General features: G+C 38.8%; 1 non-coding gene across 1 annotated transcript; it reads left to right on the forward strand.

Moving 5' to 3' along the window:
- The first annotated feature begins 212 nt into the window (after positions 1-212).
- Positions 213-320, forward strand: LOC112738515 (small nucleolar RNA R71). The gene has a single exon (XR_003169472.1). It is a non-coding gene; the product is annotated as a small nucleolar RNA R71 (small nucleolar RNA).
- The last annotated feature ends 9,595 nt before the right edge of the window (positions 321-9,915 follow it).

A 9,915-nucleotide genomic window follows, 5' to 3' on the forward strand; every position in this document is an offset into this window, starting at 1 on the left:
GGGACTTAAAACTCCCAGTAATTTTTAATTTAATTCTCTGTGACATATTTCTAAATTGATAGGCAGATTTTCGGTGAGTTAAGAACTATACTTGCAACGTAACCATTTAATAATTTTTAATTCACCAGCTTCTACGTCTCATCAATGGTCCAATGACATTTTGACAACTCAGACAGACCATCATAGAATATACATATGATGCTCCATTCTGGAAGCATGTCAGAAGGACACCTTTTGATCAATTGCTTATATCTTTCCCAAGCTTCATAGAGGGACTCACCTTCCTTCTGTTTGAAGGTTTGGATTTCCACTCTAAGCTTGCTCATCTTTTGAGGTGGAAAGAATTTGGCTAGGAAAGCACTGACCTGCTTTTTCCAAGAGTTCAGGCTTTCCTTAGGTTGTGAATCCAACCATGTTCTAGCTTTGTCTCTTACAGCAAAAGAGAAAAGCATAAGCCTGTAGACCTCAGGATCAACTCCATTGGTCTTGACAGTGTCACAGATTTGCAAGAATTCAACTAAGAACTGATGAGGATCTTCCAATGAAAGTCTATGAAACTTGTAATTCTGTTGCATTAGAGAAACTAATTGAGGCTTAAACTCAAAGTTGTTTGCTCCAATGGCAGGAATTGAGATGCTTCTTCCATAGAAGTCAGAAGAGGGAGCAATGAAGTCACCAAGCATCTTCCTTGCATTGTTGGCATTGTTATTGGGTTCGGCCATGTCTCCTTCTTTTTCGAAAATTTCTATCAGGTCCTTTCCAGAGGGTTGTGCTTTAGCTTCTCTTAGTTTCCTCTTAAAGAGTCCTTTCAGGTTCAGGATCAGCTTCAATAAGAATGTCTTTATCCCTGTTTTTGCTCAAATGAAAAAGAAGAGAACAAAAAAGAAGAGGAATCCTGTATGTCACAGTATAGAGATTCCTTTATGTGAGTAGAAGAAGAGAAGAATAGAAGAAGGAGAAGAAAAAAAATTCGAACTGAAATTAAAATAAAAGGAAATATATTTTTTTATTTTAATTATTAGTTAGTATTCAAAATTATAAAAAGGAATAAAATAAAATTGAATTTTAAAACAATTAGTTAATTAAAAAGGAATTTTGAAAAAGTGGGGAGGAGTTTTCGAAAATTAGAGAGAGAAAATTAGTTAGGTAGTTTTGAAAAAGATATGATTGAAATAGTAAACTTTTAAAATCAAACAAAAAGTTAAGTGGTTAATTGAGAAAGATTTGAAAATCAATTTTGAAAAGATAAGAAGTTAGAAAAGATTTTGAAATTAAGTTTTTGAAAAAGATATGATTGAAAATCATTTTGAAAAAGATTTGAAAAGGAAATTTAAAAAGATTTGATTTTGAAATTAAAGTTGATTACTTCACTAACAAGAAACTAAAATATATGATTTTAAAATTTAAAGATTGAAACTTTTCTTAATAGGCAAGTAACAACTTGAAATTTTTTAATCTAAAAATTGAATGCTAGCAATGAATTCAAAAAAGATAAGAAAAAAGATTTTGGAAATCATTTTGAAAATTTCGAAAATATTAAGAAGAAAATTGAAAAAGATTTGATTTTTGAAAAAGTTTTGAAAAGATAGAATTTTGAAATTGAAATTGATGAGTAAAATAAGGGAAAAATATATTTTTTTTGAATTTTAATGAGGAAAGAGAAAAACATCAAAATGACACTTAACATAAAAATTATGAATCAAAAGAGGGAAAACATGCAAGAACACTTTGAATGTCAAGATGAACACCAAGAACACTTTGAATGTCAAGATGAACACCAAGAACTTATTTTTGAAATTTTTTTAGAAAAGACACACATGCAAGACACCAAATTTAGAAATTTTCAATGTTGAGACACTAACAAATTGAAAATGCATATGAAAAACAAGAAAAGACACAAAACAAGAAAATACAAAGATCAAACAAGGAAATTCATCAAGAACAACTTGAAGATCATGAAGAACACATGATGAATTTTTGAAAATTAAAGGGAAATTAAAACACATGCAATTGACACCAAACTTACAATTTGACATAAAACTCAAACAAGAAACATAAAATGTTTTTGGTTTTTATGGTTTTATTAAATTTTTTTTGTAATTTTTCTAAAATAAAAAGAACAAAAACAAAGAGCTTAAAATTAAAATAAGATTACCTAATCTAAGCAACAAGATGAACCGTCAGTTGTCCAAACTTGAACAATCCCCGGCAACGGTGCCAAAAACTTAGTGCACGAAATTGTGATCGCAACGGCGCCAAAAACTTAGTACACACGTTCATAATCTCAACTCCTTTTCACAACTCCGCACAACTAACCAGCAAGTGCACTGGGTCGTCCAAGTAATAAACCTTACATGAGTAAGGGTCGATCCCACGGAGATTGTCGGCTTGAAGCAAGCTATGGTCATCTTGTAAATCTCAGTCAGGCATATTCAAATGGTTTTTGGGTTTTGATAATTAAAATATAAATAAAATATAAAATAGGATAGAGATACTTATGTAATTCATTGGTGAGAATTTCAGATAAGCGTATGGAGATGCTTTGCTCCTTCTGAATCTCTGCTTTCCTACTGCCTTCATTCGATCATTCATACTTCTTTTCATGGCAAGCTGTATGTTGGGGGATCACCGTTGTCAATGGCTACCGTCCGTCCTCTCAGTGAAAATAGTCCAAGTGCACTGTCACCGCATGGCTAATCATCTGTCAGTTCTCAATCATGTTGGAATAGGATCCATTGTTCCTTTTGCGTCTGTCACTACGCCCAACACTCGCAAGTTTGAAGCTCGTCACAGTCATCCCATCCCAGATCCTACTCGGAATACCACAGACAAGGTTTAGACTTTTTGGATCTCAAGAATACTGCCAATTGATTCTAGCTTATACCACGAAGACTCTGATCTTTCGGAATGGAGGCTAAGAGATACACGCTCAAGCTATTGTAGATAGAACAGAAGTGGTTGTCAGGCACGCGTTCATAGGTGAGAATAATGATGAGTGTCACGGATCATCACATTCATCAGGTTGAAGTGCGAGTGAATATCTTGGAATAAGAATAAGCTTGAATTGAATAGAAAAACAATAGTACTTCGCATTAATTCATGAGGAACAACAGAGCTCCACACCTTAATCTATGGGGTGTAGAAACTCCACCGTAGAAAAGACATAAGTGATGAAGGTCCAGGAATGGCCGTGAAGCCAGCCCCCTAAACGTGATCAAGAGATCAAAAGTGATACAAAGATAGTCTCAACAATGATCAAAAGATGTGAAATAAATCACTAAAAGTAGTTTTTATACTAAACTAGTAGCTAGGGTTACATAAAATAAGTAACTAAATGCAGATAGTGCAGAAATCTACTTCCGGGGCCCACTTGGTGTGTGCTTGGGCTGAGAATTGAGCTTTACACATGTAGAGACTTCTCTTGGAGTTAAATGCCAGGTTGCAGCCTGTTTGTGGCGTTTAACTCTGGTTTGTAACTTGTTTCTGGCGTTTAACTTCATAATAGGACAGGAAGTTGGCATTTGAACGCCAGTTTGCATCGTCAAAAATCGGGCAAAGTATGGACTATTATATATTGCTGGAAAGACCTGGATGTCTACTTTCCAACGCAATTGAGAGAGCGCCAATTGCATTTCTGTAGCTCCAGAAAATCCATTTCGAGTGCAAGGAGGTCAGAATCCAACAGCATCTGTAGTCCTTTTTCAGCCTCTGAATCAGATTTTTGCTCAGGTCCCTCAATTTTAGCCAGAAAATACATGAAATCACAGAAAAACACACAAACTCATAGTAAAGTCCAGAAATGTGAATTTTGCATAAAAACTAATAAAAACATAGTAAAAACTAATTAAATTATACTGAAAACTAGCTAAAAACAATGCCAAAAAGCGTATAAATTATCCGCTCATCACGCGTACGCCTGGATCGCGCTAGTTTTAAGTGACACGTACGCATAACATTGGTTGTCTGAATGGTGCGAAAGCAGTCCCGCGCGTGCACAACTCTCTGTTCAGATGCGCACGAGAGTGAAAATTGCATATAACGCGTGCGCGTCAGGGACGCACACGCGTGGTTGGCCAAGATAGGAAAACGATGCGTACGTGTCAGGGATGCATACGCATGATGGGGTTGTGCTCCCAGCACAGTTCCATCCCTACATCATCATAACTCTCTGGCTAAACACCCATTTACGCCGATTTGCAGGGTCACGCGTACGCGTGATGGCCCAAAATCGCAAGCGACGCGTACGCGTGAGGGACGTGTACACGTGGTTTTGCGTGTGCCTAAGGCACGCTTCTAGCCCTGCTCCCACGCAAATCTCTGGTCAATTCTTCCTTGTTTCGCATACACATAGGACGCGTACGCGTCAGCGACGCTTGCGCGTCGTGTGCTCTCTTTTTTTTTATGCAGTATGCAGAATGCAAAATGCAGAAATTATGAATGACTATTATGAAAAACAAAAGAAAATAAGACTAGGAATAAAGAGGAACAATCATACCATGGTGGGTTGTCTCCCACCTAACACTTTACTTTTACGTCCTTAAGTTGGACGGTCCATAAGCTCAGTCTGCTTCTGTTGGTGGATCTTCCAAAAGGAAGACCTCTAACTCCTTATTGTCCTTCATCTTCTCACCATGATACAGCTTTAAGAGATGTCTATTGACCTTGATGAATTTGGAACTTGAAGGATGACTCAGGTTGAAGACACCGTATGGCTCTGCCTTCTCTACTCTGTAGGGGCCTTCCCATCTTGATCTCAGCTTGCCTGGCATGAACCTGAGCCTTGAGTTGTAGAGGAGAACTAGCTCCCCAGGTCTGAATTCTCTTCTCTTGATATGCTCGTCATGCACCGCCTTCACCTTCTCTTTGTATAATCTGGAGTTGTCATAAGCTTTGAGTCAAAGGGTCTCCAGTTCTACTAGTTGCAGCTTCCTTTCAGCACCAGCTTTCTCAAATCCCATGTTGCATTCCCTTACAGCCCAGAAAGTCTTGTGTTCTACCTCCACTGAGAGGTGATAAGCCTTTCCGTACACTAAGCGGAAGGGACTCATCCCAATGGGTGTCTTGTACGCTGTTCGATACGTCCAGAGTGCATCAACAAGTCTGGTGCTCCAGTCCTTCCTTTGAGGCTTTACTATCTTCTCCAGAATGTGCTTGATCTCTCTATTAAACACCTCGGCTTGCCCATTAGTCTGAGGATGGTAGGATGTTGCTACTTTGTGAACAATCCCATGCTTCTTCAGTAGACCTGCTAATCTCCTGTTACAAAAGTGAGTGCCTTGATCACTCACGATTGCTCATGGTTACCCAAAGCGACAAATAATATGGTTTCTAACAAAAGAGACAATAGTGTTAGCATCATCAGTACGGGTAGAAATTGCTTCCACCCATTTAGAAACATAATCTACAGCTAACAGTATATATAAGAAACCACTAGAGTTTGGGAATGGACCCATGAAGTCAATGCCCCAAACATAAAAAATTTCGCAGAATAGCATAAGCTGTTGGGGCATCTCATCCTTATTGGATATATTTCCAAACCTTTGGCATGAGGAACAAGATTTACAGAAGGCAGTAGCATCCTTAAAAAGAGTAGGCCACCAGAATCCACAGTCTAAGATTTTTCTAGCTGTTTTTTGAGGACCAAAATGTCCTCCACTCTCAGAAGAGTGGCAGGCCTCTGAAATGGACTGGAATTCTGATTGAGGCACACACTTTCTAATTATCTAGTCAGCACCATACCTCCATAAATATGGGTCATCCCATATATAATATTTAGACTCGCTTTTCAGCTTGTCCCTTTAATGCTTAGTAAAATTAGGAGGGAAAGTGTGACTAACTAGATAATTAGCTATAGGAGCATACCAAGGAACTACTTCAGATATTGCGTGCAAGATATCAAATGGAAAAGCATCATTGATAGGAGTGGAGTCATCCTTAATGTGTTCAAGGTGACTCAAGTGGTCTGCCACTAAATTCTGAGAACCATTCCAATCCTTAATTTCTAAATCAAATTCTTGCAACAGCAATATCTAACGTATTAACCTCGGTTTGGACTCTTTTTTAGCTAATAAATATTTTAGAGCTACATGGTCTGAGTACACTACCACCTTAGTACCAAGTAAATAGGCTCGGAATTTATCCAGAGTAAAAATGATAGCCAGAATCTCTTTTTCAGTGGTAGTGTAATTAGACTGAGCAGCGTCTAAGGTCTTAGAAGCATAAGCAATTACGAAAGGATCCTTACCTTCCCGCTGAGCCAGCACCGCTCCTACTGCATGGTTGGAGGCATCACACATAATCTCAAAAGGCTGGCTCCAGTCTGGTCCTCTCACAATCGGAGCTTGAGTCAAGGCGATCTTCAGCTTATCAAACGCTTCCATGCAATCCTCACTCAGCTCGAACTCAACATCCTTCTGCAGTAGTCTGGATAAAGGCAATGCTACCTTACTAAAGTCCTTGATAAATCTCCGGTAGAAACCTGCATGACCAAGGAACGAATGGACTTCCCTCACGGAGGAGGGGTAAGGAAAACTAGAAATCACATCTACCTTTGCTGGATCTACAGAAATACCAGTATTAGAAACAACGTATCCCAGAACAATACCTTGTCTTACCATAAAGTGACATTTTTCAAAATTTAATACAAGGTTTGAACTAACACACATGTCTAATACTCTAGCTATACTATCCAAGCAAAGGTTAAATGAATCACCATACACCATATACGCTAAAATCATCCATGAAAACTTCCATACAGCTCTCAATAAGATCAGAGAAAAGACTCATCATGCACCTTTGGAAAGTAACCAGTGCATTACATAAGCCAAAAGGCATCCTCTTGTATGCATACGTTCCAAAGGGACATGTAAAAGTAGTCTTCTCCTGATCTTCAGGAGCTATATGAATTTGAAAATAGCCTGTATATCCATCTAAAAAGCAGTAATGAGATTTACCTGACAGGCGATCAAGCATCTGATCAATAAATGGTAAGGGGTAATGATCATTGCGAGTAGCTTGGTTGAGGCACCTGTAATCAATGCAAACTCTCCATGAATTCTGCACTCTAGTTGCTATGAGCTTTCCATGCTCATTCTTCACTGTTGTGACTCTAGACTACTTGGGCACCACTTGTACTGGGCTGACCCATTCACTATCTGAGATGGGGTAGATAATATCAGCTGCAAGCAGTCTGGTCACTTCCTTCTTGACAACTTCTAAGATGGTGGGATTCAACTGCCTTTGAGGTTGACGGACGGGCCTTGCTCCCTCTTCTAGAAATATCCCGTGCTCACAAACTTGAGGGCTGATGCCTACTATATCTGCTAAGCTCCACCCAATTATTTTCTTGTGTCTTCTCAGCACACTAAGCACGCAGCTGCTCCTCCTGTTGGGAAGTGAGTTCCCTTGCAATGATAACTGGGAGCTTCTGATTATCCTTAAGGTAAGCATACTTGAGGTGGGGTGAAAGGGGCTTCAACTCCATTTTCTGCTCATGGCTAGGCACTGGATCATCTGGAGCTAGTGATGATGGCAAAGTTGTCCTCATTGTGTTCAGAGAGTTTCCCCACACTTGGATCTTGCTCAATGTGCATCTCTTCTACTTCTTCTTGGTGAACTGCAGCTACAGTCTCATCAATGATGTCACACTGGAAGATGGAATGATCTTCCGGAGGGTGCTTCAAAGCTTTATCCAGGTTGAAGCTCACTGCTCTGCCATCTATCTCAAAGGAGTAAGTTCCTGAGAATGCATCCAACTTGGACTTTGAGGTCTTCAGAAATGGCCTTCCAAGCAGGATGGATGATGGTCTTCCCGAGTCATTAGGGGGCATCTCCAAAATATAGAAGTCAATAGGAAATGTGAGCCCCTTAATACTCACCAGAACGTCCTTAGCAATTTCAACCACTGTGATTATGCTTTTATCTGCCAAAACAAAACGAGTTGCCAACCTTTTTAAGGGAGGGAGCCTCAAATCATCATATACAGACAACGGCATTATACTAACACAAGCACCTAAGTCACACATGCAGTCAGAAAATGTTACACCCCCAATGGTACACATAACCATACATGGCCCTGGATCCCCACATTTTTCTGGTATGGAACCCATTAAAGCAGATATCGAGCTACCTAAGGGAATAGTCTCTAAATCCTGTATTCTATCCTTATGCATTGGTGCACGAAATTGTGATCTCAACGGCGCCAAAATCTTGGTACGCACGTTCATAATCTCAACTCCTTTTCACAACTCCGCACAACTAACCAGCAAGTGCACTGGGTCGTCCAAGTAATAAACCTTACGTGAGTAAGGGTCGATCCCACAGAGATTGTCGACTTGAAGCAAGCTATGGTCATCTTGTAAATCTCAGTCAGGCAGATTTCAAGTGGTTATGAAGTTTTGATAATTAAAATATAATTAGAACATAAAATAAGATAGAGATACTTATGTAATTCATTGATGAGAATTTCAGATAAGCATATAGGGATGCTTTACTCCTTTTGAATCTCTGCTTTCCTACTGCCTTCATTCAATCATTCATACTCCTTTCCATGGCAAGCTGTATGTTGGGGGATCACCGTTGTCAATGGCTACCGTCTGTCCTCTCAGTGAAAATGGTCCAAATACGCTGTCACCGCACGGCTAATCATCTGTTGGTTCTCACTCATATTGGAATAAGATCCATTGATCCTTTTGCGTTTGTCACTACGCCCAACACTTGCGAGTTTGAAGCTTGTCATAGTCATCCCATCCCAGATCCATTAATGCTCAAAGCCTTGGATCCTTTTTACCATTTCCTTAGGGTTTAGGGTTACTGGCTTTTTGCTCTTGCCTTTTGGTTTAAAGAGCTCTTGGCTTTTTCTGCTTGCTTTTTCTTTTTCTTTCTTTTTTTTTTCTTTTATTTTTGCCATTTTTTTTCGCAAGCCTTGTTTTTCACTGCTTTTTCTTGCTTCAAGAATCAATTTTATGATTTTTCAGATTTTCAATAACATTTCTCCTTTTTCATTATTCTTTCAAGAACCAACAATTTTAACATTCATAAACTTCACTATAAAAAAATATGCACTGTTCAAGCTAGAGGTGAGCACAGGTAGCAGGTACCCAATTACCCGTCCGAACCCGAACCAAACCAATTAAATTGGTTCTGGAAGCAACGGATAAGTGGGTCTAATCCGAACCAAACCGATGATCTTTGTTAGTGATTGGTTTGGGTATTGGTTCTGGGGATGCAGAACCCGAACCAACCCGCGAATCCGATCGTATATTAATTAAATAAAAAATATATATATATATCACTTTTCCATTAGACAAAAATTATTCACTATTAGAATGTTTGGATTTTAATGAGTTTAGTTTTTAATGTATTTGGTATTTAACATGTTTGGATTATTTCTATTGATGTTACATGTTTATTGTACTTGTTGAATTTTTAAGATAAAAATTTTGTTTTTTTTTTTATGAATTTCAAAGTCATCGGGTACCCAATTACCCGAACCGAACTAATCCGTTCTTAATCGGTTTGGATTGGTTCGAGTATATATACAAAAAAACACAAATCCGAACCAAACCAAACCAATTACATTTTGATCGGTTCGGTTCTAATTTTACCATAAATTCGAACCAAACCGACCCGTGCTCACCCCTAGTTCAAGCATTCATTCAGAAAGCAGAAGTATTGTCACCTGGTATGCGAAATTATGATCATCAACAATGGCGCCAAAGGCTTGGTACTCTCAAACGTGAATCACACTTTGTCACAACTTCGCACAACTAACCAGCAAGTGCACTGGGTTATCCAAGTAATAAATCTTACGTGAGTAAGGGTCGATTCCACGGAGATTGTCGGCTTGAAGCAAGCTATGGTCACCTTGTAAATCTCAGTCAGGCGGATTCAAATGGTTATGGTGAATTGATAACA

Source organism: Arachis hypogaea, chromosome 13, assembly GCF_003086295.3.
Source record: "Arachis hypogaea cultivar Tifrunner chromosome 13, arahy.Tifrunner.gnm2.J5K5, whole genome shotgun sequence".
NCBI lineage: Eukaryota > Viridiplantae > Streptophyta > Magnoliopsida > Fabales > Fabaceae > Arachis > Arachis hypogaea.